The 27,342-nt window shown below is 37.8% G+C and overlaps 1 protein-coding gene across 5 annotated transcripts in view; it reads right to left on the reverse strand.

The window, feature by feature from the left end:
* Positions 1–15,392, reverse strand: part of LOC104587801 (DNA replication ATP-dependent helicase/nuclease JHS1-like) — a 55,567-nt gene extending 40,175 nt beyond the window's left edge. For all 5 annotated transcript variants that reach the window (XR_016082878.1, XR_016082879.1, XR_016082877.1 and 2 more), the window contains exon 1: positions 14,533–15,392. The gene's annotated coding sequence lies outside the window, so the exon portion shown is untranslated. The remainder of the gene's footprint in view (positions 1–14,532) is intronic.
* Positions 15,393–27,342: the final 11,950 nt, after the last annotated feature.

Genomic DNA, 27,342 nt, shown 5'->3' on the forward strand with positions numbered 1-27,342 from the left:
AAAGGCCAACGTTAAATGGCACATGTGCGTCGATTATACCGACCAGAATCAGGCTTGCCCAAAGGACTGTTTCCCACTGCCTAAAATCGACCGTCTAGTGGATACAACCTCAGGGCACGAGTTGTTGAGCTTTCTAGACGCATACTCAGGATACAACCAGATTAAGATGAACCCTGCCAATGAAGAAAAAATGACATTTATTACTGAGCTCGGCCTGTATTGCTATAAGGTCATGCCCATCGGACTAAAAAATGCCAGGGTGACTTTTTAAAGACTTGTAAATAGGATTTTTGAGCCGTTGATTGGCAACAAGGTCGAGTGTTATGTAGATGATATGGTCGTTAAGACCCAATTTTCAAAATTTTTAATAAATGGTTTACGATGTGTTTTTGAAATTTTGTGCAAGTATAACATGAAACTAAATCCTAACAAGTGTCTTCGGTGTCACCTCGGGTAAATTCCTGGGCTACATAGTGAACCGATGTGGCATCGAAGCTAACCCCAACAAAATAAAGGCCATCCTAGATATGAGGCCACCTCGCAAATTAAAGGAAGTTCAGAGGCTGAACGGTCGTATAGCCACTCTGAGCCGCTTCATGTCTAAGTCGGCAGATCGCTGCCTGCCTTTCTTCAAGGCTATTAAGAAAAGTAAAGACTTCGAGTGGACCACAAAGTGCCAGTTCGCCTTTGATGAGCTGAAAAAATACCTAGTTAGTATCTCGGTTTTGACCCGACCCGAGGAAGGGGATATTTTAAAGCTGTACCTCTCCGCGAGTGATGAGGTAGTCAGCTCGGTACTGATAAAAGAGGTAGATCGAGTCCAACGAACCATCTACTATGTTAGCAAGGTTTTGTAGGATGTCGAAACAAGGTACCCGGAGAACGAGAAACTGGCGTACGCGTTGGTTATGGCAGCTCGGAAGCTTCGTCCCTACTTCCAAGCCCACACCGTCGTTGTCCTCACGAATAAACCTCTGAGGCAAATCCTACTCAAGCCCGAGGTCTCTGGCAGACTGACAAAGTGGGCCATCGAACTCAGCAAGTATGACATCCGGTACGAAACTCGGACGACAATTAAGGCTCAAGCCTTAGCTGACTTCGTGGCAGAATGCACGTTTAGCACTGCGATCCCCGAATTAGACGAGCTCGGGCATGTGGATGAAGCTTCAACCAGTGCGACACCAGTCCCAGTCAGAGTAAGGCCGACCTGGGACGAGGAGCCCTGGATCCTCCACGTTGATGACTCATCTAATCAACAAGGAAGCGGAGCGGGCATAATTCTGTACAGACCAAGCGGGGTGAAACTGGAATACACATTCTGGTTTGGATTTGCAACATCTAACAACGAAGCGGAGTACGAAGCGTTGACAGCCGGGCTCACCTTAGCCAAAGAAGTAAAAGCCAAACACCTCGTCATCTGTAGTGATTCCTAACTCGTGGTCAACCAAGTCATTATCGATTATGAAGCTCGCGACCCCACCATGGTTGCTTATCTAGCCAAGGTCAGGAAAGGCAGCTTCCATTCCTATTTCATCAGGCAAATTCCAAGGTCCGAGAACACTAAGTGTTAAACAGTTGTATGCCCTTAGCTTCAATCAGAATGATGTACTTTATGAGTTTATTGTAAATGAATAAAAATACATATTTGATTCATGTTCCCTTGGTATGTTTCTGTGTAATACCCTTAAACTGGACGCTTAATGAGACTCGTGTTAGTTTAGAATGTTCACAGCCGGTGGGTCGGTCTGGGGAGACCTATCCTGACAAGGCTGACACTGCGGTGCCACCAAGTCGGTTGGAGTGGCCTGTCTCAGCTGCCAGGGTGAGACCCTAGGCACATACAGTGTAGGATTAATTGAATCTTTGAACTGGACCAGATTTCCAGTATTGCCCTAGACCTTGGAGATTGATGGGCAAAACTGGAAAGTTACACCCGACCCCTAGAATCGATTATGATACTGCACTAGGTGTCGGATTGGGCTATCTTTGATGTACCAATCAGTGAGATCCTTAGCGGGGGTCAAAACCTGGGTATGTTGGGACAGTCCGAGAATTCATCTGAGTGGGTGATCATAGTGACAGGATCAGCCCCTTTGTCGGACAAAGGTAATGATCGGGGATGCACTCTCACTGATGGAAACCAAGACTGCCAGCAGCCGATTTCAACTGTTGATATTTGTTTTGCAAAATATATTTTATATAAGATATAAAAGTATATATATATGGTTTCTAAATTGTTTGCAAGAAGGTTTTAATTCCCGGGATCCATATGAGTGGAGAGTGCAACACTGTTCCTACAGCCGAGGGAGAGGTCCTCTCTTGTCGGGCAGTGTATGATTATTATGGGCTGAGAGGTTAAGTGTAAGACCATTGAGGATAACACCTGATGGGCTAATCTTGCATCTGCCCACAGTCCCTGGGTGTTACAAGGTGGCTTGGCCCAGGGACCACTTAGTGTAAGTGTTGGGCCCATAGATCCCATTTGATGGGTTTCAGGGGGTACACTGTCTTCAGCAGTGCATTCGGCCAGGCCTTGTAACAAAGGCTGGGCTGAACCCATGTGGCTGATGTGTAGATCAATTCTTGGGTCCCACACCATACAAGGAAGCCCAACTGGGCAGCAGTTTGGAGGCTTTTTGAGTACATAACCTTAAATGGGCCTTAAGCCCATTTCGAACTGGGCTGATTTGATCAGTCATTTAAAGGGGGCGAATTCTAAAGTGGGTCAGCTAAAAGGATTGGGCTTAGACCCTATCCACTCAGAGAGTCCAAGATCTAAATAAGATTTAGATCTGGAAACCTCATAATTAGATTAGGAGACAACTGATCTGATCTGCAGATAAGATAAGGATTATCCCTTATCACTAAGGGACCTCTAACCCAAATATGATTTGGATTAGCAACTCCTAATCTAATTAGGAGCTGAACCCTTTAAGATTATAAAAAGGGAAGGGGGCGGCAGCCTTGAAGAACACAACAACATCAATAGCATTCTTCTCTTTGAAAAAGAGAGATTGAGAGATTTCCTGCATACTGCGAATTCTCTCCTGCCGCCACCTTCCTGCCATTGCCATTCCTTCAGTTCGATCTCTAGTTCTTGGGAGCAATCAAGATTTGATCTTGATCTCAATCTTTTGGGAAAAGATTGGTTGGAACTGTACTCACAAGCCGTCCAGTTGATTCTTGCGAAGGGTCAAGTTCTTTTGAAGAACATTGCTGATTCTGCTCCATCCTTCACTGCGCCATCTTCAGTGGGAGCAGATTTTGGATCCTTCCTTGGGCGTGAACACCTCCATTGGGAGATAGTATTTCTCCGTATCAGGTATAATCCTCTCCCACTCCTTTTGGTTCAGATCTGGTTCAATTTATGGTTCAAGATTGATCCTTGAAAATATGATTTTCTAAATAGGGAATACGATTCCCAGTTGAAGGGAGAGATAAAATTTTTGAAATTCGCCCCTTATTCCGCAATCTTTGGGCGTCCATAGGATGGATCTCTCATCCCTTCAGATATAGCGTAATTGATCTTTTAATAAGCGAGAGACATCCTTCCATGTAAGAGCAGTTTACGCTTAAAAAAATAACAAAGCAATAGAAAAATCCGATGAGAGTGCGAAGTGTTGTGCTTTCAAGTGCACGGCAGTGTCTTGTATGATTTAGCATGATTAATATGATATCTTGGGTTATTATTTTCCTTTGTGCTGAATGATAGGGAATTTTAACACATTAACAAAAACATCAAAGGTTATGAGATTGCTGGACATGCTGCCATATGCTTAGAAATGCAGGAGAACCTATCATCAAGATTCTTGTTGTCAAGGTTTTTTCTTTCCTCTTCCTTTTTTTTATTTTTTTTTGTGTTGTGTTGCATTTTGACTAACAAAAATGTGTGTTATTCTACGGCTCAAATAGTTACTTGCTACAAATTAGGAGAACAACAAGATTTATGCTATGCGATGACGCGAAACAATGTTAATTTCTTCAACACAAGGGGCGTTGGTCTCATGAAGGACTTTAATGTCGTAAGGGACTTTAGTGTCGCGAGGGACTTTGAAATAGACTTAACTCAAATGAATGATTTTAATCCAATGATTTTCAAATCTAATGCGTGAGAAGTCACGATGCAATTAGCAAAGGTCATGCTATGCCATGATGCAACTATCCACAAAACTTCGATATTTTGCCACGAGGAACTTTGGTGCCATGAAGGACTTTAATGCCATAATGGACTTTGGTGCCGTGAGGGAGTTTGAAACGGACATAACTCAGATGAATGATTTTAATCAAATGATTTTCAAATCTAATGCGCAATAAGACGCGATGCAATTAGCAAATGTCATGCTATTACGTTACGAAATTATCCACAAAACTTCGATATTCTGCCACAAGGGACTTTGGTGCCATGAAGGATTTTAATGCCATAACAGACTTTAAGTGCCATGAGGGATTTTGATGCCACAAGGGACTTTGTAATAGATATAACTCATATTAATGATTTTAACAAATGACTTTCAAATCTAATGCGCGATAAATCACAATACAATTAGCAAATGCCATGCTATGCCATGATACAATTATCCACAAAACTTCGATATTCTGCCACGAGGGACTTTGGTGCCATGAAGGACTTTAATGCCATAACAGACTTTGGTGCCACAAGGAACTTTGATGCCACGAGCAAATTTGAAACAAATTTGATTCATATGAATGATTTTAACAAATGATTTTCAAATCTGATGTGCAATAAGCTGCAATGCAATTATAAAATGTCATGTTATGGCATGATGCAATTTTCCACAAAACTTTGATATTCTGCCACAAGGGGCTTTGGTGCCATGAAGGGCTTTGATGCCGTAACGAATTTTAATGTCATAAGGGACTTTGATACTGATATAATTCAAATGAATGACTTTAACAAATGATTTTCAAATCTAATGCGCGATAAGTCGCGATGTAATTATCAAAAGTCATGCTATGCCATGATGCAATTATGCATAAAACTTCGAAATTCTACCACAAGGGACTTTGGTGCCATGAAGGACTTTAATGCCATAACGGACTTTGGTGCCATAAGGGACTTTGATGCCACAAGGGACTTTGAAATAGATTTAAGTCATATAAATGATTTTTAAATCTAATGTGCGATAAGCCACGATGCAATTATCCATAAAACTTCGATAAATTGCCACAAGGGACTTTGGTGCCATGAAGGACTTTAATGTCGTAACAGTCTTTGGTGCTACAAGGGACTCTGAAACAGATTTAACTCATATGAATGATTTTAACAAATGATCTTCAAATCTAATGTGCGATAAACTGTGATGCAATTATCAAAGGTCATGCTATGCCATGATGCAATTATTCACGAAGCTTCGATATTCTTCCATGAGAGACTTTGGTGTCGTGAGGGACTTTAATGTTGTAACGAACTTTAGTGCCACAAGGGACTTTGATGCCATGAGTGACTTTGAAACAAATTTAACTCATACTCAAACATTGATTTCTATGCCATATGGTGGGATATGATGTGATTATTTAGAAGCTGGATGATTTAAAAAGCATGGTATGATTAACCAAAAAATGAACTTTATCATGTAATGACTTTCAAATGGAATTTTTAAACAACCAATCAATTAAGAAAACAAAATGCATTCGTTTTCTTGTAAACAAACTGAGGTGTGATTGAAAACCCAATGCAATGGAGACAATATGCAAAATGTCAAATTCAGATGATTCAAAGCAATGAATTCTCAAAGATAGTTGAATTGGGGAATTTTCCAAGCTTGGATAAGAGACAAAGTAGCCACCTCCGCCTTGGAATGGACTGATCAACATGTTTCAAATTTTAAAGACATAAACATTGGATATGCAATGATTGCTGATCAAATATTCACAATGAGAAACCCCCATCGGAAGGGGGGGGTTACCCCTAGTTTGGATCATTTGAGAAGGATAACTCAGGAAAAAGATAACTGCTCAAATTTTGCACAAAGAGGATTATGACTCCTCAAAGTAGGTGCTAATCACAAGTTTCAAAAGAGGGATGTAGCTAAATTTGCTTAAATTGGGCTGATTGACCCTCTTGCCGCACTCCAAATGATTGATCATTTCACTTCTTTGGTATTTAACTTTTGATGAAGAGATCTTTTTTTACCATTTTGCCCCTAGTATTTAGAGGATCACTAGACTCAACTTTTTTTCTCTCTTTCTTTTGTCTCTCCTTTTTTTTTGCCAGCCCACTTAGCTCTGTCTAGTGCTAGTTACCAATTTCTCAAGAATCGATGAGGACTTCTAACTAGGATGAAATGTGGCCTAGGACAATAGTTCTGAAACAATGGATAAAAGGCTCAAGAAACTTAAATTATGATGGATATCGGATGCTTGAATCCATATTTTGGGCTTTACTCAAGATTATGCTTTCGCTCTCATTTTTCTTGAATTAAACACTCTTATAATAAAAAATTAAACAAATTGCTCTTCATGTCTTTAAATACTATGTGTTATACACCTGGGTGATCAAGGAGGGCTTTATTATATGACAAAATGTAAATGGGTAAGGTTAAAACAAAAACCAAGAACGGATGTCACTATGGAACAATATCTCATTGGTTTGATCATCACATCTACCCCAATTTTTCTTGTTTGCTTCTCTCTTCATTCTTAGTAGCAATTGGTTGCCCCAGTTCTTCTTTGATGCCTCATTTTCCTTTTCTATTCTCTTTCTTTTTTTTTTCATTTTTACTTTCCTCGATAATTTATTCTTCTTGTTTCTTTTTCTTTCAAAAAGCTTGTTGAGATTCACAAAATTAAACATATGACATCCGCCTCATAGGAGGGTGTATTTGAAGGGATGGTTCCAAAAAAGGTTCAAAGGGATAACTAGCGAAATGAATACTAAAGAGGGTTTGACGAAAAGGGATAAAGCAATCGACCGAAAGAGGGCCTCCCATCATTTCTCCATCAAATGCATAACCAATAAAGAATATCTATATACTGAGCACAATTTGAGTTCCAATGATTTAGGGATAGTTATGTTATTTGACACCTTCAAGACTTGAATGTTCTGAGATTACTCGAATGATAGCGATTTTTTTCTTTTTCTTCTTTTTTTTTTCTTTTCTTTTCTTTTCCTTTCCTTTTTTTTTCAATTTTTTCCTAGCCCTTGGGAAAGAAGCATCCTAGGAACTTGATTGGTTTAACAAAGAAGAAGGTCTAATAAAATCAGCTCAATGGGCTAACTAGCGATGTTATCAATGATCGGGACATCTAGGGAATAACGGTTGATAATGGCCTCCAGTCCTTTCCTAGATTCATCAGTAAAGCACTAGTTTTAATATGATGCCCTCATTCTATGCTGGCTTAGGAAATAGATTAAATAGAGTGCATACCCCATCGTAATGAAGTCAACCTTATGACTGACCCAATTTGAGCTATCAATGATGGATTTATCTGTGGATGCGCTTGAGTATGGACACTGCTATAGGATTAATAGGATTACCCTCCCTCCTTAGACATTTCTAGTGATGAGTCTTCGATTAATGATCATTTTTTTACAAAGTTATGTCTTTGAGGCCTATCTTGAGCCTACAATGCAATCTTGCTGAGGGAAGTGGCTACTTTATCTCTCTCCCATGCTGGAAAGTCTCCTTATTAAAACCTATTGTTTATTCCAAGCAAAAGGCCAAACAATGAAATGAAACGACTAAGCAAAACTTCCATTAATATGCAATATGAGTTGCACAATGACCCAGTTCATTTTCAAACTATCAAAAACAAAAGGAATAACTAAAAAGAAAGTCCTAATGCAACAAAACAAAACTGGAGATATCTTCTAATGAATCAGTTTCTTGGGCATGGGTAGTGCTATATCTGGCATTTCCCTGGTGAGATCGAATACATCCCCATCGATGAGATCTTGAATAGTGAACTTCAACTTGTTGTGTGTCCTGGCCCTTGATGGTAGCCACAATGAACATTTTCATCATATGTCTTTGGCTTGGGTTCCGGAGATGGTCTTCATTTCAATGGCCGGAGGTATCCCTTTGAAATAAGGAAAGGTAATAACTGGGCATGAGAGCACAGTAGCTGGGTAAGAACCCTTTTCTCCTTCTTCTAAGATGGCTAGCCAATTTGACTTACCTGGGCCGGAGCGAGGGATACCATGTGTGATGTTGGCTTAGGTAATGAAGATGCATGAGGCAAAGCTGTTGGAGGTGAGATCAATATGATTGTAGATTCATTAGGTGAAAATCCTTGAATGGCTGGTTTAGAAGATGAGGATACTGGTTGAGGTGGTGGTCTAAAGGTTGTGGAAGCGAGTACAGATGTCGCGAGGGCTGGAAGGGACAATGATACACCTAATGAGGGGATATGTGATGGGTTTGCCCCAGCTTGAGATAATAGTCGATCCATCTTAGAATCCAAGGCCTTCATCATTTGTTTGAGCTCTTCAAACTCTTGGTGGGTTCATTAATGGGAATAAACATTTTTCTGAACAAAACATCATGCCAGAGAAGCTGAAATTATTATGCAAAATGCAAAATGGATGGAAAAGGAGATGATGAAAAGATGATTTCATGATGAAGCCTTCGTTAAGTACAATTGCAATTCAAGAATTATGTCACTTCTACTATTTTCATTAGAGAGCATTGGCAGCATGTCCAGAACATTATCCTCATTCGATTATTTCTTTCTTACATTCCCCTTGGAGCATCAAACCTCGAAGCATAGATACCACACGCATGAAATGTGAAGAAAAACTCTATGTATATGTGTGTGTGCCATTGGTAGAGTGAATGACATTCAAGAAAACATGCTATAAATGGCATGCTATAAACATCCAGGAGGCAACCTAGGGTTGTTCAATAGGTATGACGAAGTCTAGGATCGAAAGGTTAGATAAAAGGAAAGATGATTAATTGCCACTTCATTTGATTAAGAGACCTCATTTTTATTTTATTATTCTAGTTGCACCCAAGCGCCATTGCCCAAGCTGCCTACATACCCCTCGTGAGGGATTAGACTGAGTGTAGTTTGGGTTATTTACAATTTCAAATATAGTCAAGAGGAAAAAAGAGCATAAAAAACAAAAGATCAAAACTTGTGGTATATCGCTAAGGCTAAAAGATTCCACTGTCGATAAGATTTTGTATTGCAAGCCGGAGAGGAACACACTGGTCAGTAGGATGTCCAGTTTTCTGATGATAATCACAGAATTTATTCAATCTAAACCCTTGAGGGAGTGGTTTTGGAATGTAGGTTGCTCTTACATCTGGTTTTGGTTGAAGTGGAACCAAATATCCTTCTTGTGCCAATTGAGGAAGTAACTGAGAAAGTGGCATTGGGAGCGGAGTAAACTTTTTCATAACCCATCTATCTAATTGAGAGGGAGGAACAGGACGCTTACGACTCGAAGGTCTAACTTGTTGATAAGCAGCTTGTACTTCATTCACTTCCTGAGATGGTGGAGGGCCTGTAGTCATTACGTGGCTTACTGATTGAAAATCACGCTCAATTATCTTCTCAACGGTGACTATGCCCTTAAAATACTTAAAATCATGATACTTCAAGAATGTAGAGAAAGGTGGCTCTAAAGTCCTTAGATACAATTCGATCATTTCTTCCAAAGGAATGGGGAGTCTTCAACTGAGCAACAATAGATCTCCATTGGTGCACATATTCTGCAAAACTTTCTTCGAGTGTCTTTTGCATGCCTTTTAATGTCCCTCTTGTTGGAGCCAAATCTATGCCATAATCAAACCACTAGAGAAAAGTTGTAGACACTTGATTCCATGTCTTCTTCTTATCTACCTCAAGTGATGCAAACCATGCTAGTGCTTCACCCTCCAAACTCTATTGGAAAGGCTGAACAAGGACTCCCTCATCTGCCCCGAGTTCAAACATCTCTCCATAGTATATGTTCAAATGCACCCTAGGACAACTTCTTCCACCATACTTCTCAAATTCTAGGATTTAACACATTTTGGCAATTCTAATCCTAGGTATAAGCACAATTTATTGAAATCTGGTGCAGGAGAGGACTGAATGTGCTTTAACTCCTTTAAATCTTTCTTCAACTTAGCTACATCTTCACATTTGGGTACTATGCTCAGTGGCAATGCTATGCTTACTGAATGGTAATGTTGATCACCTGTCTCAATGTACGATTCCCTGGGATTCTTTGATCTTAATAACATGATGTACTCCAAATCCGATGTCTTAACCTTCTTGGAACTAGATGCCATGGTCCTAAGGAAACTCTTTGATTCAGAAATGCAATTGGTAATTTTCTTCTTTTTTCTTTTTTTTCTGCATGTTTTGTTGTTCTTTTTTACTCATTTTGGTTTTTATTAAAAATTGGACAACTAAAAGGGAAAGAGAAAACTACTAAGGGCTATGTAGTGGAAGGTCTTACCTATGGCCGCTAAGGAGGGATATGTACAATGCAAAATGTATGTGAAAACCATGCAATGCCAACAAAATATCAAGAAAACAACGGCAAAACCAGCCTGCCCCTAGTTCGAAACTAGATGGGGTGAACACTTGGGCAAATAAAGAAATACGCATGAAGTTGGGAGTGGGTTGACCACTTACGAAGTGGGTAGGCTGCTATGGACTGGTTATCTAATTAAAGAATCCAAGGGTACTAATGGAAGAGTGAGTGTTAAGGAGCCGAGTATGATGGATGTTGGTTTATTAGATTCCAGTTGCATTAGAATGGGAATGAGAAAAATAGGGATGATAAGGAGAAGTAGTTTAGGATGGTGGCTCAAGATTGCTCTATGGCCAGAAAAGCTACTAATGCCTTCATAGCCGACTAAGTTGAAGGAAATGTAAAATGCAATACGATGCAAACGAAGTGGACCTCTATCGTGAAATGCAGAAAAATTAGGGAAATGCTTCTAAAACAAAGCAAAAACTGAGGAAAAACCTGATTAAGATTAAAACATTTACATTAAGGAGTTTAATTTGATTACCTCTAATTTGAGAGGAAAAACCCATATTATTATTTTTTTTTAATTTTGACTTTAAGAAAAAATGCAATCAATCATTAACAACTAGCACACATGTTTCATCAAAGCATACAAAGGGAAACTTTGTTATTTTACTTAACCTATTTACATTACCTTTCTTTGTTATTTTCTGCTCTCTTTTTTCATCTTTTTTTCTGATTTTTTCTGATTTTATTATTTTTTATTAGTTACATTTTGCACTTTTTCTCTCTTCTCTTTTTTTTTTTACTTTTTATTATTTTTTTCTTTCAATTTCTTGAAGCACTATATGAGATTTTCTCTTGATATTAATTCCAACTTGTTTGAAAATTATTGTTCATTATATTATGGGGAATCTCTCTTATTCTCCTATTCATTATTTTCCTCTCTTTGAGTCCTTGTCCTTTTCTTCTCTTCTTCTTTTTTTTCCTTTATATTTTTTTATTTATTTACTTGACCTCTTTCTTTTTTTGATTTATATATCTTTTTATTATTACCTTATTACCTTATAAATTTATTGATGTTTTTTTAGTTTTTATAATTTTATCTCACATCCTATTTCTCCTTTTTCTATTTTCCTTTTTTTCTTTCTTTTGAATTTTGGCTTTCTTTTTTTTTTGTATTTTGATTTTCCCCTTTTTTGTATTTTTTATATTTCAAATTTTTCCTTTTCTTATTTTTCTTGCATTTTTATTTCTTATTTTTTTTATTTTCCCTTTTTCTTTTTGTATTTTGTGTTTTATCTATCGACTTTCAGTATGTTTTCATTTTTATTTAATTTTGGACTTTTGTCTTACTTTTATTAAAATAATTTTTGACATTCTATTTTGTTTTTCTTTTTTTTTTACTTTTTTCTCTTTCTTTCTTTTTTGTTTCATGTTATCACTATATACAAATCCCACATTTTACAACTTAGTTATTACTTATCTATTATCTCTCTCTTTTTTTATTATTTTTTTACTATTTGATTAATCTGAGCTGATTATATTTGTTTTTTTTATTTATTTTAAATTTTTTTTGTCTTTTTGTTTTTGTTTTTTTTTCTTGTTTTTAGATCTTTAATTCTTGGTTATTTATTTATATATTTGTTCTATAATTATTTTCTTTAACTACCCTAAAGAAATATTCAGAATTTCTCATATTTACATGATTTTTGTTTATTATTCATTTATTATTTCTTTTTCTTTCTTCGTTTTTCTCTTTTCTTCTTTTTTATTTCTATTCCTTTTACTTTTTCTTTTTCTTCTACTTTTGCTGAATTTTTTGAACTTCTTATTTGATTCTTTTTATTTCATTTTTCTAACACATCACTTTATTTTTGTATTTTTCAGAAATTTGTTTTTGTTTCTTTTTTATGTTTTTTTTTATTTTATTTTTCTTTTTTTCTCCCTTTCATTTTTTTTTCTCTTTTTCTTCTTTCTCTCTCTCTCTCTTTTTTTTTTGCTTTTGTGTTTCTATTTTTGCTGATTTTAAATCTCTTATTTGACTTTTTTAATATTTCACACATTTGTAATCTTTTGTTTTGAATTATGATAGTTTTTTTTGCTTTTTATTTTATTTTTTGACACTTTACTTCATTTTGGATTTTTCATATTTTCTTTTTCTTTACATTTTTTATATATTTTTTTTCTTTTGAATTTTCCTACTTAAAAACTTCCCTTTTAGTTTTCTCTCTTTGAATTTTCTTGGACTTATTATTATACTTTTTTTTTACTTTTTTATTGGAAATTTTGGTTATTTTATTTTTTCTCTTTTCCTTAATTTTATTTTTTCTCTTTCTCTTCTTTAATTTTTTGGATTTTAATTTTCATTTTCATATATTTCTGTTTAACTAAACCTTACTGCCCCTTTTGTATTTAATTTTTTTTTACTTTTTTTCTTTTTTTTATGTTTTACTTTGTTTGACTCTTGATTTTTTATTTGTTTTGACCTTTTTTATCCTTTTTTTATATTTTTTATTTTGTGTTATCATTTGATGTGGGTCCCACAAGGGGCATGCAAACAAGCAATGTTGAGGTGGTCGGCACCTTAGCTGACTAAGCTAACACATGTGTATTACGTGGAATGTGATGCATGAGGTTGGAGTGTGACACCTAGATCAATAGTTGATGTCACCAATCTGCAAACCTCCACCCATATGGGCTTCTCAGGTTCATGATTGGTTGAGAGCTTTCCACCGGCCTCACTGAGTTCCTAGTCCAGATGGCCCAAGTGTATCAGATTCTTTCCTAATAGGAAGGTGGGATGCTAAATCTAAATGCAAGATGATGTGCACAGAGTGTGCATGAGCAGATAAAGAAATAACAAACATAAAGCAATAACAAACTATTAAATAAACATCAAGAAAGCAGTTATTATTCTAATAGAAGGAAAACAACACAAAAGTATGCAATATATACAAAAATGGCAATTAAGCCAAACAGGCCCCACCTATGGTCCAAGAACTTCCCAATGGAGTCACCAATCCGTGAGCATCGAAAAATAGGCTCACTTGCCATTTGGGCTAGAAATGGAGTGCCGCCCATCAAATTAGGGAATGGAGGTGATGAAACCTCTGAGAATGATTTTTAAAATGCTTTGTTTTAATGGTGACTCCAAAGCCCAAGGCACCGACTAAACCAATCCAGGTAAGACTCGAATGGGAGAGGGAAGGGGTTAGGCACCCCTCTCTTGGGTCCAATAGGTGGGGCCCATATGGGGTAACAAAAGTGCTAACCAATATGATAATATTGACCAAACATCAAAACAAGCCAATACAAAAAGGAATCTACTTTATCAATTTTCATTATTTTCTATTTATGTATATTTTTTATTTTTTCTTATTTGTCTTACTTTTTCTATTTTTTTTATTAATTAATTAATCATTTATTTTGTTTTTTTTTCTTATGAAACCCTATTTGTAAACTTTTTTTAATCATTGTTACCTATATTTTATTTATTTATTTATTCTTTTATCTTTTGTATTTTTTTTTTGTTTTCTTATATTTCTAATCTATCAAACTAAGTATCCCGCACCAGTGATAAAGACTCACCATTACAGATTTCTAGCCTCCTATTTTATTCTTTCCTTTTTGGTTGTTATTTTTTTATTATCATATTTATTTATTGTTATAATTTTTTTTTTGGTTTATTTTGCCTGCTTAACCCAAGTGTTGCTATTAACAGTCCTCCTCAGACCCCGGTATCATTGATGTCGAATAATCAAAACAAACTTGGTGTCTCTCATTTTAAGAGAAAAAAAAAAAACAACCATCCATTCAGTCAAATAAGACAATAAGAAATTTACGCATTCAATTATAAACTCATCAAAACAGAACATCATAAAATCTAGAATACCAATAAAAGACTATGACGAAATGGGATTAACATTGAGGATTCGACAGAGATTGGTTCAACAATTATTTCACCACCAGCTCTGGTAACCTCCTGAGATTCCGATTAAGCCATCACAAAGCATAGGAAAATGAAACAAGATAACAGAAAAAGAAAAAAATAAGAATAAGGATAAAGCACAGAAGAAACATTAAGAGATTTCAATTACCTGGTTGGGTTTTTTCCTGAACCTGGAAGCTGCAAAGGGAAGATTTTGTCTCTTTCAGACAGAGAGTCTAGAAACAACGACGGGGACCGAAATTGAACTTGAGAGATCAGTAGTGAAGTGCGATTTGAACAGGGCACCATAATCCTAATGATGATAGCTATGAATGATTGTGATCGGACATGGATCTGCTTCAATCGAATTGAAAAGTTGCCACCGCCTCTGTTCACCGTTGTTTCAAGAAAGGAAGACTGTGAAGTATCCTTTTTGGGTAAAAAAATAGAAGAAGAAGGAGAAGAATATATATGTGTAGAGAGAGAAAGCGAGAGAGAGATTAGAGATGGGACGGGCAGATCTACCGCCACTGGACGTTACAGCGGCGGAGACAAAACAGAGGGAGGGAGAAAATGGGGGAAGAGGGAGAAGGGAAAACGATGTGAGGGAGGAGTGGGAGAGAGGCAGGCAATAAGAAAGAAGCTAGGAGGGGTCTCCACTACTCTGCTTCAGTTCGGATTTGAGAGGAAGGGGACGATGAATAATGGATGTTGGGTGGTCTGAGGAAGAAGAAGAAGAAGAAGAAGAAGAAGAAGACGAATGAGTGTGAGAGAGAGAGAGAGAAAGAGTTATTGAGATGGGGTGCCAACGCTAGTTGATTCAAATCGCCGTTACAAATGGTTGCAGCGGCTGTGATAGGACAGAGGAAGAAGAAAGGGGAGATACGGGAAGAAGAAGATGAAGAAAAACGAGGAGAAGTCTAAGAGAGTGAAAGAGGGAGGTTTGTTGCCACTGTTCGCCACTCTACTGCCGCTGCTTCTTTGTTTGAACAGGGGAAGAAGAGGAACAGTGGATTAGCGGCCCCCCTTCTTTCTTGAAGATAGGTTAATGTTTTATATCAGGGCTAAGGGGCATTTTTATAATTTTTGGGGAAAATGGGCATTTTGGTGATTTTCGACAAAATGGGTCAAACCAAGTTCAAGGGGGTTGAACCGGGGTTCTATATGGGTGGCTGAGATTTTGGGTCAAAGATGGAGGGTTAGATGGGTCTGACTACAAAGGGGGTTTGTGTCTATGGGTCAACGAAATTGATCGAAACGAAATCTTTTTAGATGAAAGAGTAAATGAGGGCGTTTTAGGCTGAGATTTCACAGGGTAGGGTTTTCGGACATTCCGAGTTGATTGGTGGGGTCAAATTGGCTTGACTAAGCCCGGATTGGGCAGATCTGGAAAGGGTTTGATTTAATTAATCTAGGGTCTCGAAATAGAATCTTTGTGTGATGAAAGGGAAAATAAAGCCACTTTTGGGTGAAATTTCTTAGGGTAGGGTTTTTGGTTAGTCTAAGATGATTGGTAAAATCAGATGGAGCCAACTGGGCCCGGATCAGGCAGATTTGTAATCCGATTAATCTAGAACTTTGAAATAGAATCTTGGTATGATTGAGTGTAAATTGAGGTGTTTTGGGCTGGAATTTCATATGTAGGGGTTTTTCGATATTCTAGGGTGATTGGAAAAGTTTGATTGGTTTAGGTTTGGATCAAGTGGATATGGGTTGTGGGTGCGAGAATGGTCGAAATAGAATCTTTGTTTGATGGACGAATGAACGAAGGAATCTTGAGTTCAAATTTCATGGGTAGGGGTTTTGAGATGTTCTGGGTTTGATGGTTGTGTCTGATCTAATGGTTTAGGTGTAAGAGAGGGTCGATCGGGGCAATCAGATAGGTATTAGGTAGGTTTAACGGTGGATCTAAGGGCTTTCGGGGTGAAATTTGGGTGTTTTGGAGAGGTCAGAAGGGTATGATCGAGTGTTTGGGGTGAATTGGAGGTTCTGGCAATGGACCGAGCAAAAATCGGGTGCTGACAAAGTTGTACCAATGTGAGTGTGAAGCCCCTTGTGTCAGGCTGAGGTCTACACTCAGTGCACGGCGTCAGGTGATGGTGTAGGGATTTATAGCGTGTCATATTCGTGAAGGGATGGGAGATCCATTATATGGATAGCCGAGCCATGCAGAGTGGCTGGGTGAAATTTCAAAAATTTCTTTCTCCCATTCTGGAATCCTATTTCCTAATTTAAAAAACTGCATTTTCATGGTTCGTTCTTGAAACAAACCGGACCAGATTTGAAAACCAAAATTAAGCAAGTAGGGAAATACCTGATAAGGAATAATAGTAACTTCCAACGTAGGTGTTCACGCCCAAAGAGTTGACCAAAACTCACCTCCATTGAAGATGATACAGCTTGTGGTGAGGCAGGATCAACAGGATGGTTCTTCAGCAAGAACCCTGATTCTTCAGCAAGAACTATTCTTGATCAGATCCAAGAATGGAAATCGAAGTGTGTAGGGGCGTGATAACTCTGTATTTTGATACCTTAAGGACATCATTTTAGACCTTAGAATAGTCAAAATGTACCATTTTCCCAGTTAAATTCAATATTGTGACATCTGAGAGTCACTATGCAAATCTTGGGAAAACTGGGGAAGTTTCAGGGCAGAAATGCAATTTTTGAGAAGCTGGTGTGAATTCTAGCTAAGAGAGGGGGTGTTTCTGTGAAAAACTGAGCACAGGAGGGTGCCTCCTATCTACTAAACCTAGAATTGCGCCCCTCCTACTGTATTAGTATACTCCCCTCTCCTTAGCAAACCCTAGGGTGCCTCCCCACTCATTCTTTTCACCTTTAACAAACCCTAGCTGCCCCTAACTGCTAAATCCTCACCTTCCATTCCTTTTAATCTCCACCCTCCATTCTAGGATGCCCTCTCTTTTGCATTCTAACCCTAGGACGCTACTCACTCCTTTTAATCTCCACCTTTCAGCCCTAGGTGCCTAAATCTCCACCATCCAATCTTAGGAGTCCAAATCTCGGCCATACATAATATTGGACGCCCTCTCCTTCTCTTCTCATCCTTAGGATCACCTTAGAACAATCCTAACCCTCCATTCTTAACCCTAGGGCACCCATATTTCTGACAAAACCCAACTGCCGCCCCCCTCTTTCTCTCTAATCCCAATTGTGACCACCCTTCTCTTTAAAAAGGACCTAAGGGCCCTGGAGAAGGGGTTGGTCAATTCACCTAGTTCACAAGGGTAAGGTTTCTTGAGATGTTCAATGGTAGAGGAAGAGGAGAATGCTTAGGAAAGAGGAGGGTTCCTGCTTGCACTTCGCCTAGCCACTATTGCCACCTCTGGATACGGATCCTAACCAGTTTCCCATAGTTTTAGATTTACTTTTTACGCGTGTTTTTATTTTTCGTTCTTAAATTTCCAGTTTTTATTTTATTTCTACAATTTATTTTTATCAAATTTAATTTTTGTCTTCCTTTCTACAGATCTAAAATTCGGCCAAGTAAGATAGAAGGCCTAGTTGGAGGAGTTCGAGGGTCAAAGGATAGATCCGGAGACTGCTACCTCTAACTGAGTTGCAAATTTTTTTATTTAGTTTTTTTTATTTATGTTGTTTATTCATTTTTCTGCAATTTTTACTTTCAGCATTGTTAGAATTTTATTTTAATGGATTCTAGTTCATTTAATTAAATGTTGTATTTCTACAATCTCAAGTCTTGGTATTTTGTCTCGATTGAAGTGCATAACAATTTTTCCCTTGCTTCCCTGTGGATACGACCCCTTTCTCACCACTAACTGCATTTTGTAGTTATTTTGAGAATTAGAAAATTTATAAATATTGAAACTGGTGTTCCGAAGTGGTTAATGACACGCTTCCGAACATACCAAGTTTTTGGCGCCGTTGCCGGGGAAGCAAAGGAGAAAAAATTTTTATTTGCTTTGTTTAGATCTATTTCATTTTTTTTATTTTCGTTTGATTCCTTGATCTGTAATCTAATTTTAATTATTGTTTCTGTTTGATTTTGCAGGACGTAATAGAAAAATGTGGGGTACCGAAGCATTGCCGGACTATTGAAGAAAAGAGAAGAGAAGATAAGAGAAATAGGGATTGCGATTCAGGTGTAGTCGTCCCAATTTAATCCTGTTTTTTTTGTTTTTATTTTCGAATTCTTTTTGGTAAAGTAGTGTTTTCGAATTCTTAGTTAATTATTTTTATTTCGTGATAGATTCGATTTTTTTTTGTTTTATTCTTAGATATATATTTTATTTATTTATTTCTGGGTTCGAATTGGGTTTTTCATTTTTTGTTTCTAGAATCAATCACTCCTATAACTTTTTGTTTCTTCTATCTTTATCTTTTAGTACTATGTGCATTGTTTCCTTAGTTACTGCTTTTTTATTTTTCTTTTTTGTTTTTATCAATTTCTGTGTTCTTTTAAGTTCTGAATTAGTAGGTGTGAGTTATTTTTTTTCTTAGACCTAGTTTTTATCTTTGTTTTAATTTCTTGAGTGAACTAGGTTTCTGTTTAGGATTGTTAGGTTTTGTTTTTTCTTTATTTTCAGATTAGAAACTCATTTCATTTCTTGGATTTTTATTGATACATACTCGTATTTTTTTTTATTTTCTGTTTAATCTTTAGAGTAGTGAACTCCCTTCTTAATCTTCATTTCTGTAGTATTAATTTTTTGCAAAATTATTTCCTTTATTTTTCTGTTTTTTGTGATTATTTGATGCTTTACTTAATTGCCCCTTTAATTAATTAGTTATTTAATTGAGAAATTAATTGTTAATTAAGAAATTATTCAAAATTTTGAATTTGAGTTTATATTTCAAAATTTGAATTTGAATTTGAATTTGAATCTGAATTTGAATTTGAATTTGAATTTGAATTTAAATTTCAAAATTTAAATTTCGTATTTCGAATTTCAAAAAAATTAATATTTTAAATTTTTTTGCATTTGCATTCCAGCATTTAGGGTTTGATATGCTCTAGAGCATGCATCATAAAGGATTATTTAATTGCTGAAATCATCTTGTTAGTTGTTAATGTGTTAGGGTTTCACTGCTGAATTGCATATTAAAGATAAATGTTCATGCATTGTAATTAGTTGCATTTATTTTGTTTATTGTGTTTTTTCGTTAATCCATTTAAAGGCAATCCAATTTAAATAAGATAAGGTGGGGATTTCATCACTCTTCCTTGGCCCAAAAATCACCACCCTTTCACGTGCGGTTCACCCTAAACCTTAATTTAAAATTTGGATAGCAAGATCCTTTAGGAGGAGGCCACATTTGGTTCAAAAGTGTGCTGAATTTTAGATAAGCTTGTAATTACTTTCCATAACTGGTGGTTGGTGTCTAAGGAAAGAGGTTAACCGGCTAAGCCTAAGCGGGTTTTGTGGTTACTTAATTAGGTCCTTGAGAGAGCAAGGGGAGCCTCCCGCATCCCCACCTCTTACTTGACTAACCAAAGGAAGTGGTGTAATTCCAAGTGAACCTAAGAGGATTCACATTGGTTGAATCACTAGTTTAGGAAACCATAGGTTAGCCCCTAGGTCATGTGTGAAATGGTTGCATTTTTTTATAAAAAAAATTTAAAATTCAAATTTGAATTTAAATTTCAAATTTCAAATAAAAAACAAAAAAAAAATTAAAAAAATTCAAATTTGAGTTTAAATTTTAGAATTTAAATTTCAAAATCTAAATTTGAAATTGAAATTCAAAATTAAAATTTCAAATTTAAAGAAAGAAGAAAAAGGGACTTTTGAGTCGTATGTTGAGAAGGAGATCTCTGAGGAGAGAAATAGTAGAACCCATACTTGAGATAAAGAGATACCTCCATCACTAGCAACACAAGCAAATGGCCGGGATCGATGATGAACAACCCAAAATGCTGAAGGAGTATTTCACTTCGACCCAGTATAACCCTTCATCCTGTATACAGTTGCCAGATACCCAAGCCTTGCAGTATGAGATTAAATAAAGCATAATCCAGATGTTCCCCTCTTTCTACGGGAACCCGAGTGAGGACCCATACAAACACATAGATGAGTTTCTAGAAATCTGTTCCATTGTGAGGATTCAAAACTTTAATGATGATGCCCTTAGATTAACTCTTTTCCCTCTCTCCTTGAAAGACAAGGCCAAGCACTAGTTGGGAACTATAGGGAGACCTATTAGAACTTGGGCAGAAGTGCAGCAAGAATTCCTTAAAAAGTTCTACCCTATAAGACGAACCAACACCATGAGAAGAGGCATAACTGGATTCACCCAAACACCGGGTGGACAAATTCACAAGTCTTGGAAGAGAATGAAAGAGTTGTTGAGAAAGTGCCCACACCATGGCCTATCCAAGTGGCAAAATGTCCAAGCCTTCTATGAAGGTTTGACTGATCAATACAGGCAAATGGTAGATGCATCCTATGGGGGGCATTTATGAGTAAAAGTGAGGATGAAGCATATGCTCTTTTCGAAACATTGAGTGAAAATTCCATCAACAATGCATCATTATATTCCTATGAGAGGTTAGTGGGACCCTTAAAGAGGGTAGGGCTCTACGAAGTCAGGAATTGTATAGAGCCCGAGGCAAGAATGGATCTGAATGCAATCACTAGAAAATTGGACAAGGTAGATCTTCTAGCCCAAAAGCTTGATCAATTCTTCACCTATAACCAGCAACTGGGCCCATCTACACCTTATCCTGAAGTTTGTTCCATTTGTGCCAGCCCGGCCTACCAAGTTGATGATTGTCCAACGGCGGGCCAATTTCTGCCATTTTCCAAGAACAAGTTCAGGTAGCCTAGAGTTTCTCGAGACCTAACAATGACCCATTTTCAAACACTTACAACCCTGGGTGGAGAAATCACCTTAACTTTTCTTGGAGGACACATCAACCTAACACACAGCCCTAGCAGTACCATCCATCTAACTCCATGGCCCAGCAATTTCAAAGGCCCCAAGTGCAATTCCAACAGACTTACCCTAGGAACCAGCCGGTGCAACCTTATCAGGTTTACCCATAACCTCCTCAAACCAGTATAGTTGATGACAAATTCATGCAGCTTTAGTAGCTGATTCTAACTCAACAGTAGTCCATTACTAGATTAGAGAGCCAAATAGGATAGCTAGTTGAAGCCAATACGAGGAGAGATGTAGGACAACTACCGAGTCAACCGGTTGCGAATCCTAGAAATCTGCCACCGGGTTTTCCTCCACAGAAGATTCAACCACCTCCTAAGAACCCTCAGTTTGAAAATGCCAAGGCTATTACGACCTTAAGGAGTGGGAGGATTTTAGAGGACCCGTATGAGAAAAAGATATTTGAAAACATCAGTGAAGAAGAAAATGAGCAAGAAGACCATAAGTTGGAGGGTGAGAAAGAAAAAGGAAAGGAAAATTTAGAAGAAGAACCTATAGTGAATCAACTTGTAGTTCCCTTTCCAACCGCACTCATAGTCGGGCCGTTATGAAAGATGAAAGAGACTTGCAACGAGGAGATCAGGGAGTTATTCAAGCAAGAACATATTAAAATCCCTTTCCTCGACGAGATCCAACTTGTCCCGGCGTACGCCAAATTCTTGAAAGAGTTGTGCACTCAAAAGAGGGAGACACAACCAGTGCTACAAAAAGTGATGCTCTTGGCAGATGTTAGTGTGGTTCTCCTAAACCAACTCCCCCGAAAAATGAAAGACCCTAGTGCTCCTTTAATAAGCTGTGTCATCTCTAGAATCACTTTTGATCGGCCCCTATTAGATCTTGGGGCCAATGTAAATCTGCTCCCCTCTATCATTTATGAAAGGATCGGTGAGTTAAAACCTACCTCGGTAATTCTGCAACTTGCTGATCGGTCAATCAAAACTCCTCAAAGTGTTATTGAGGACGTCATTGTCAGGGTAGAGGATTGTTACTTCCCAGTGGATTTTATCATCTTAGACATGACCGAATCGAGGAATTGATCCATAACCCGATAATCTTAGGATGTCAATTTCTAGCAACATTCAATGCAAACATCAACTGTAAATCGGGAGAAATGAAAATTTCATTTGTGGAGTAGAAAGTTCAATTAAATGTATTTAGTGCCACTAAGTATCCAAACCTAGGGGAAGATGAGTTCAAGGTAGATATAGTGAATGGTCTTTTGGATGCCCTGTCTACCCCTTGATTAGCCCAATCTGAGCCATGTATGCGTAAAGAAGAAAGTGAGTCTGGGAGTGTAGATGAGAGAAATGTGTGAATGCATCTGGCTGAAGATGTTAAACTTAGCGCTGGTTGGGAGGCAATCCAACATAGTTGTTTTTAGGAATTAGAGTTTTTGGTTTCTTTTCTTGATTCGAGACCAGTTGACAGACCTTGAACCCCTTGGGAAAACCCTCTTGATTGCTCCCTTTGGCCCAAGACCCTTTTATACCAATTTAGTTATGCCATTGGGGACAATAGAATTTAAGTTGGGGGGTGAGGAAAGAGAGAAAATTTAAAAAAAAAATGAGAGAAAAATTTTGAGAAGCTAAGCTTTTAAATTTGTAGAATTAAAATTTCATTAAAAAATTTAAAATCTTTTTTCATTAAAAGAGATTCTCGAACAGAAAAAGTTGAGGAAATTGATAAAAGAATATTAAATTTTGTAGAAATTGGTAGCAAGTGACAGGAGTTAAATTGGTTTCATTTGAATATTATCAAAACCATTTAGAAATTGAAAATACTCACAAGTTTGCCCTTATAAAGAAAAGAAGAGAAAGATTGAGAAATTAGACCAAAATTCTTCAAATTGTTTGAGACAATGGATTACCTTGAACAATGTTTAAAAAAAAAGAATAAAAGGTCAATGGACACTTTCGACTTAGTAACCGGGTCTCTTCACATAAGTCAAGTGTCGAGATTCGTGTCAAACAGAAAAGGGAATGCCAAAGACAATCACCTAACACTTAGTAACCGGGTCTCTTCAACTAAGGCAAGTGTCGAGATTCGCGTTAAATGGTGGAAGGTAGCAATAAAAATGTGTGTTCATATCAAGTTTAGGGGTAGAAATCCATTGTCAGAAATGATAAGAAGAATACCTACCTGATTTTAAAAATCAATCTTAGCTTATCGAGATAGTTTGCAAATGGAAGGGTATATAAGATTTTTAAGCCAAGTTTCGGTAATATTCAAAGTAAGACAATTTTACCCCTTAAGCCCAATTCAAATCTATATAGAGTTTGAGAATTATGGAATCATGGTGCTTGACTAATTCTATTAGGGATGATCTTGAGATGGGAAGGATCTCTATGATCAGTGTAATTTTAAGGCTACATTGCTAAGGGACTACTAATGGTTAAGTTGGGGGGTGTGATAACTCTATATTTTGATGCCTTAAGGGCATCATTTTAGGGGTATTTTAGACATTAGAATAGTCAAAATGTGCCCTTTTCCCAGTTAAATTCAATATTGTGACCTCTGAGGATCCCTATGCAAATCCTGGGAAAACTAGGAAAGTTGCAGGGCAAAATTATAGTTTTTGGGAAGATGGTGTGAATTCCAGCTGAGAGAGGGGGTGTTTCTATGAAAAACTGAGCATAGGAGGGCGCCTCCTATCTACTAAACTCAGAATGGCACCCCTCTTACTGTATTAGCATACTCCCCTCTCCTTGGCAAACCCTAGGGCCCCTCCCCACTCATTCTTTTCACCTCTAACAAATCCTAACATACTCCCCTCTCATTGGCAAATCCTCTCTTTAGCATTCTAACCCTAGGGCACCACCCACTCCTTTTAATCTCCACCTTTTAGCCCTAGGCGCCTAAATCTCCACCATCCAATCTTAGGAGCCCAAATTTTAGCCATACATAATATTGGGCGCCCTCTCCTTCTCTTCTCAGCCTTAGGATCACCTTGGAACAATCCTAGGGAGCCCATATTTCTGCAAAAACCGAGCTGCCGCCCCCCTCTTTCTCTCTAATCCTAGTTGTGACCACCCTTCTCTATAAAAAGGACCCCAAGGGCCCTAGAGAAGGGGTTGGTCAATTCACCCGGTTCACAAGGCTAAGGTTTCTTGAGGAGTTCAAGGGTTGTAGAAGGGAAGGACGCCCAGATCTTGTCAAGAGGAGTTCCTGCAAGCAATCTAGCCAATTTACAACTACCGCCACTGGATTTGATCAACCATCCCTTTTGTTTTCTTTATTTTCTTTTAGGTTGGATTCTGCCCCCAAGTAAGACGGAAGGCTGTTCTTCAAAAGTTCAAGGGTAGAGGAAGAGGAGAACGCCCAGGCAAGAGGAGGGGTTCTTGCTTGCAATTTGCCTAGCTACTACTACCACCTTTGGATCCGAATCCCAACCAGTTTCCCATAGTTTTAGATTTACTTTTTACGCATGTTTTTATTTTCTATTCTTTAATTTCTAATTTTTATTTTATTTTTGAAATTTATTTTTATCAAATCTAATTTTTGTCTTCCTTTCTGTAGATCTGAAATTCGGCCAAGTAAAACGGGAGGGCCAGCTCGAGGAGTTCGAAGGTCAAAGGATAAATCCAGAGACTGCTACCTTTGACCGAGTTGCATATTTTTTTATTTCTGTTATTTATTTATTTATCTACAATTTTTACTTTCAACATCGTTAGAATTTTATTTTAATGGATTCTAGTTCAGTTAATTAAATTTTGTTTTTCTACAATCTCAAATCTTGTTATTTTATTCGGATTGAAGTGTGTAACAATTTTTCCCTCACTTCCCTGTGGATACGACCCCTTTCTCACCACTAACTGTGTTTTGAAGTTATTTTGAGAATAAAAAATTTTATAAATATTGAAACTGGTGTTCCAATGGTTAATGACACGCTTCCGGACACAACAGGGCGATAAGAACTGGGGAAGAATTCTGCAGATTTCTAAGTGTGTTTAAACTGGTGAATTCGCCCCTATTTATGACCTTCTTTGGATCAGCTTCCTAATCCAATTAGGAAAGGGTTTCTTGATCCAAATCTGATATTTGGATCTGGATGTTTAAATGGATAAGACTTATCTGGTCCTTTAGCTAATCCTGATTAGGTTATAAGTCAAATTCACCCCATTTAATTAAAACACTTAAGCCTAGTTCGAAATGGGCTTTAGGCCCATTTATTCACAAAGCTCACTTTCCCTTTAAATGCTGGCTAGCTTGGCTCTCTTTGTATGGCATGGGACCCTAGCATTGACCTACACATTAGCCACATGGGTTCAGCCCAACCTCTGTTACAAGGTTTGGCCGAATTCTTTGCAGAACACAATGAATCCCTGAGTCCATCAGTATGGGCTCTTAATGGGCCCAAGATTTACACTAAATGGTCATTGGGTCTAGCCACCTTATGAAGGCTGAAGGACTATGGGCAGATGCAAGATTAGCCCATCAGGTATTACCCTCAATGGTCTTACACTTAACCTCTCAACCCATAATGATCAAACACTGCCCGACAAGAGAGGACCTCTCCCTTGGTTGCAAGGTACAGTGTTTCACTCTCGACTCACATGGATCCCGGGAGTTAAAACCTTTATGCAAGCATTTTGTCAAACCAAATTATATATGTATATTTCTATATAAATATATTTTGCAAAACAAATTTCAACAAATTTGAAATCAACTGCCGACAGTTTAGGTTTCCATCAGAGAGAGTGCATTCCCCGATCATTCACTTTGTCCGACAAAGGGGCTGATCCTGTCACTATGATCACTCACTTAGGTGAATTCTCAGACTGTCCCAACATACTCAGGTTTTGACCCCCTCTAAGGATCTCACTAATTGGCATATCAACGACGGCCCAATCCAACACCTAGTGTAGTACCATAATCGAGTCTAGGGGTCAAGTGTAGCATTCCAGTTTTTCCCATCTATCTCTAAGGTCCTAGGCAATACTGGAATTTGGTCCAGTTCAGGGTTTCAAGAAAACCCAGACTGCATGTACCTCAGGTCTCACCTTGGCAGCTAAGACAAGCCACCCCAACCCACTTGGTAGCACATCACTGTCAGCCTTAGCAGGATAAATCTCCCCAGATCTATCCAACAGCTGTGAAGATTCTAAACTAACACGAGTCTCATAAGTGTCCAGTTTAAGGGTATTAAACAGAAGCATACCAAAATAACATGAATTAATTATGCACTTTATTCATTTAAATTAAATGACAATAAGTAAATCAATCTGATTGGAGCTTAGGGCATACACTATCTAACAACTCCCACTTGCACTTAGGTCCAATCGGGTACAAGCCTTAGTCCCAAACTGTCAATGTGTTTTTCAAACACTTTCTGTGTTAGTGGCTTAGTCAATGAGGTCTGCCACATTCTCTGCTGATGCCACCTTCTAGCAATAATCTCCCGTAGATCCAATATTGTCACACAATAGTGGAATGGGTGATGTGCCAAATTCCTAATTCCAGAATGAACAACTTCATTCATTAGGCAACCTCATTTACGACAATGTGCTTGGCTTGGGTTGTGGACTATTTTTCTTACTACATAGGACCCCATCATGAAGATGTAACTAGATGTAGACATTCTATCATCTATGTTTGACTGGAAGTTGGTATCAGTATACCCTACAATTTGTAGTGAACTACCATCGAATACCAGACAAAATTGTTTTTGTCCTTCGAAGGTATTTTAGTATATTTTTCACAGCTGTCCAATGCTGCTGACCTGGGTTAGATTGAAACCTACTTACCACACACACTGCCTGAGCAATGTCAGGCCGAGTGCACAGCATGGCATACATGATGCTCCCTACGGGTGAGGCATAGGGAACCTCTCTCATGCCCTCAATCTCCTCGAGAGTATTGGAAGACATACCCTTAGAGAAAGTGACTCCGTGCCTGAAAGGAATATTTCCTTTCTTGGAGTTCTCCATGCTGTATCTTTTAACGATTTTGTCAATGTATGTAGACTGGGATAATCCTATTATCATGTTCGATCCATCTCTATAGAATCAAAGACCCAAGATGTAGGAGGCTTCTCTAAGATCTTTTAGGGAGAATT

The sequence above is a fragment of the Nelumbo nucifera genome, chromosome 2 (assembly GCF_055504915.1).
Source record: "Nelumbo nucifera cultivar China Antique chromosome 2, China Antique-T2T, whole genome shotgun sequence".
NCBI lineage: Eukaryota > Viridiplantae > Streptophyta > Magnoliopsida > Proteales > Nelumbonaceae > Nelumbo > Nelumbo nucifera.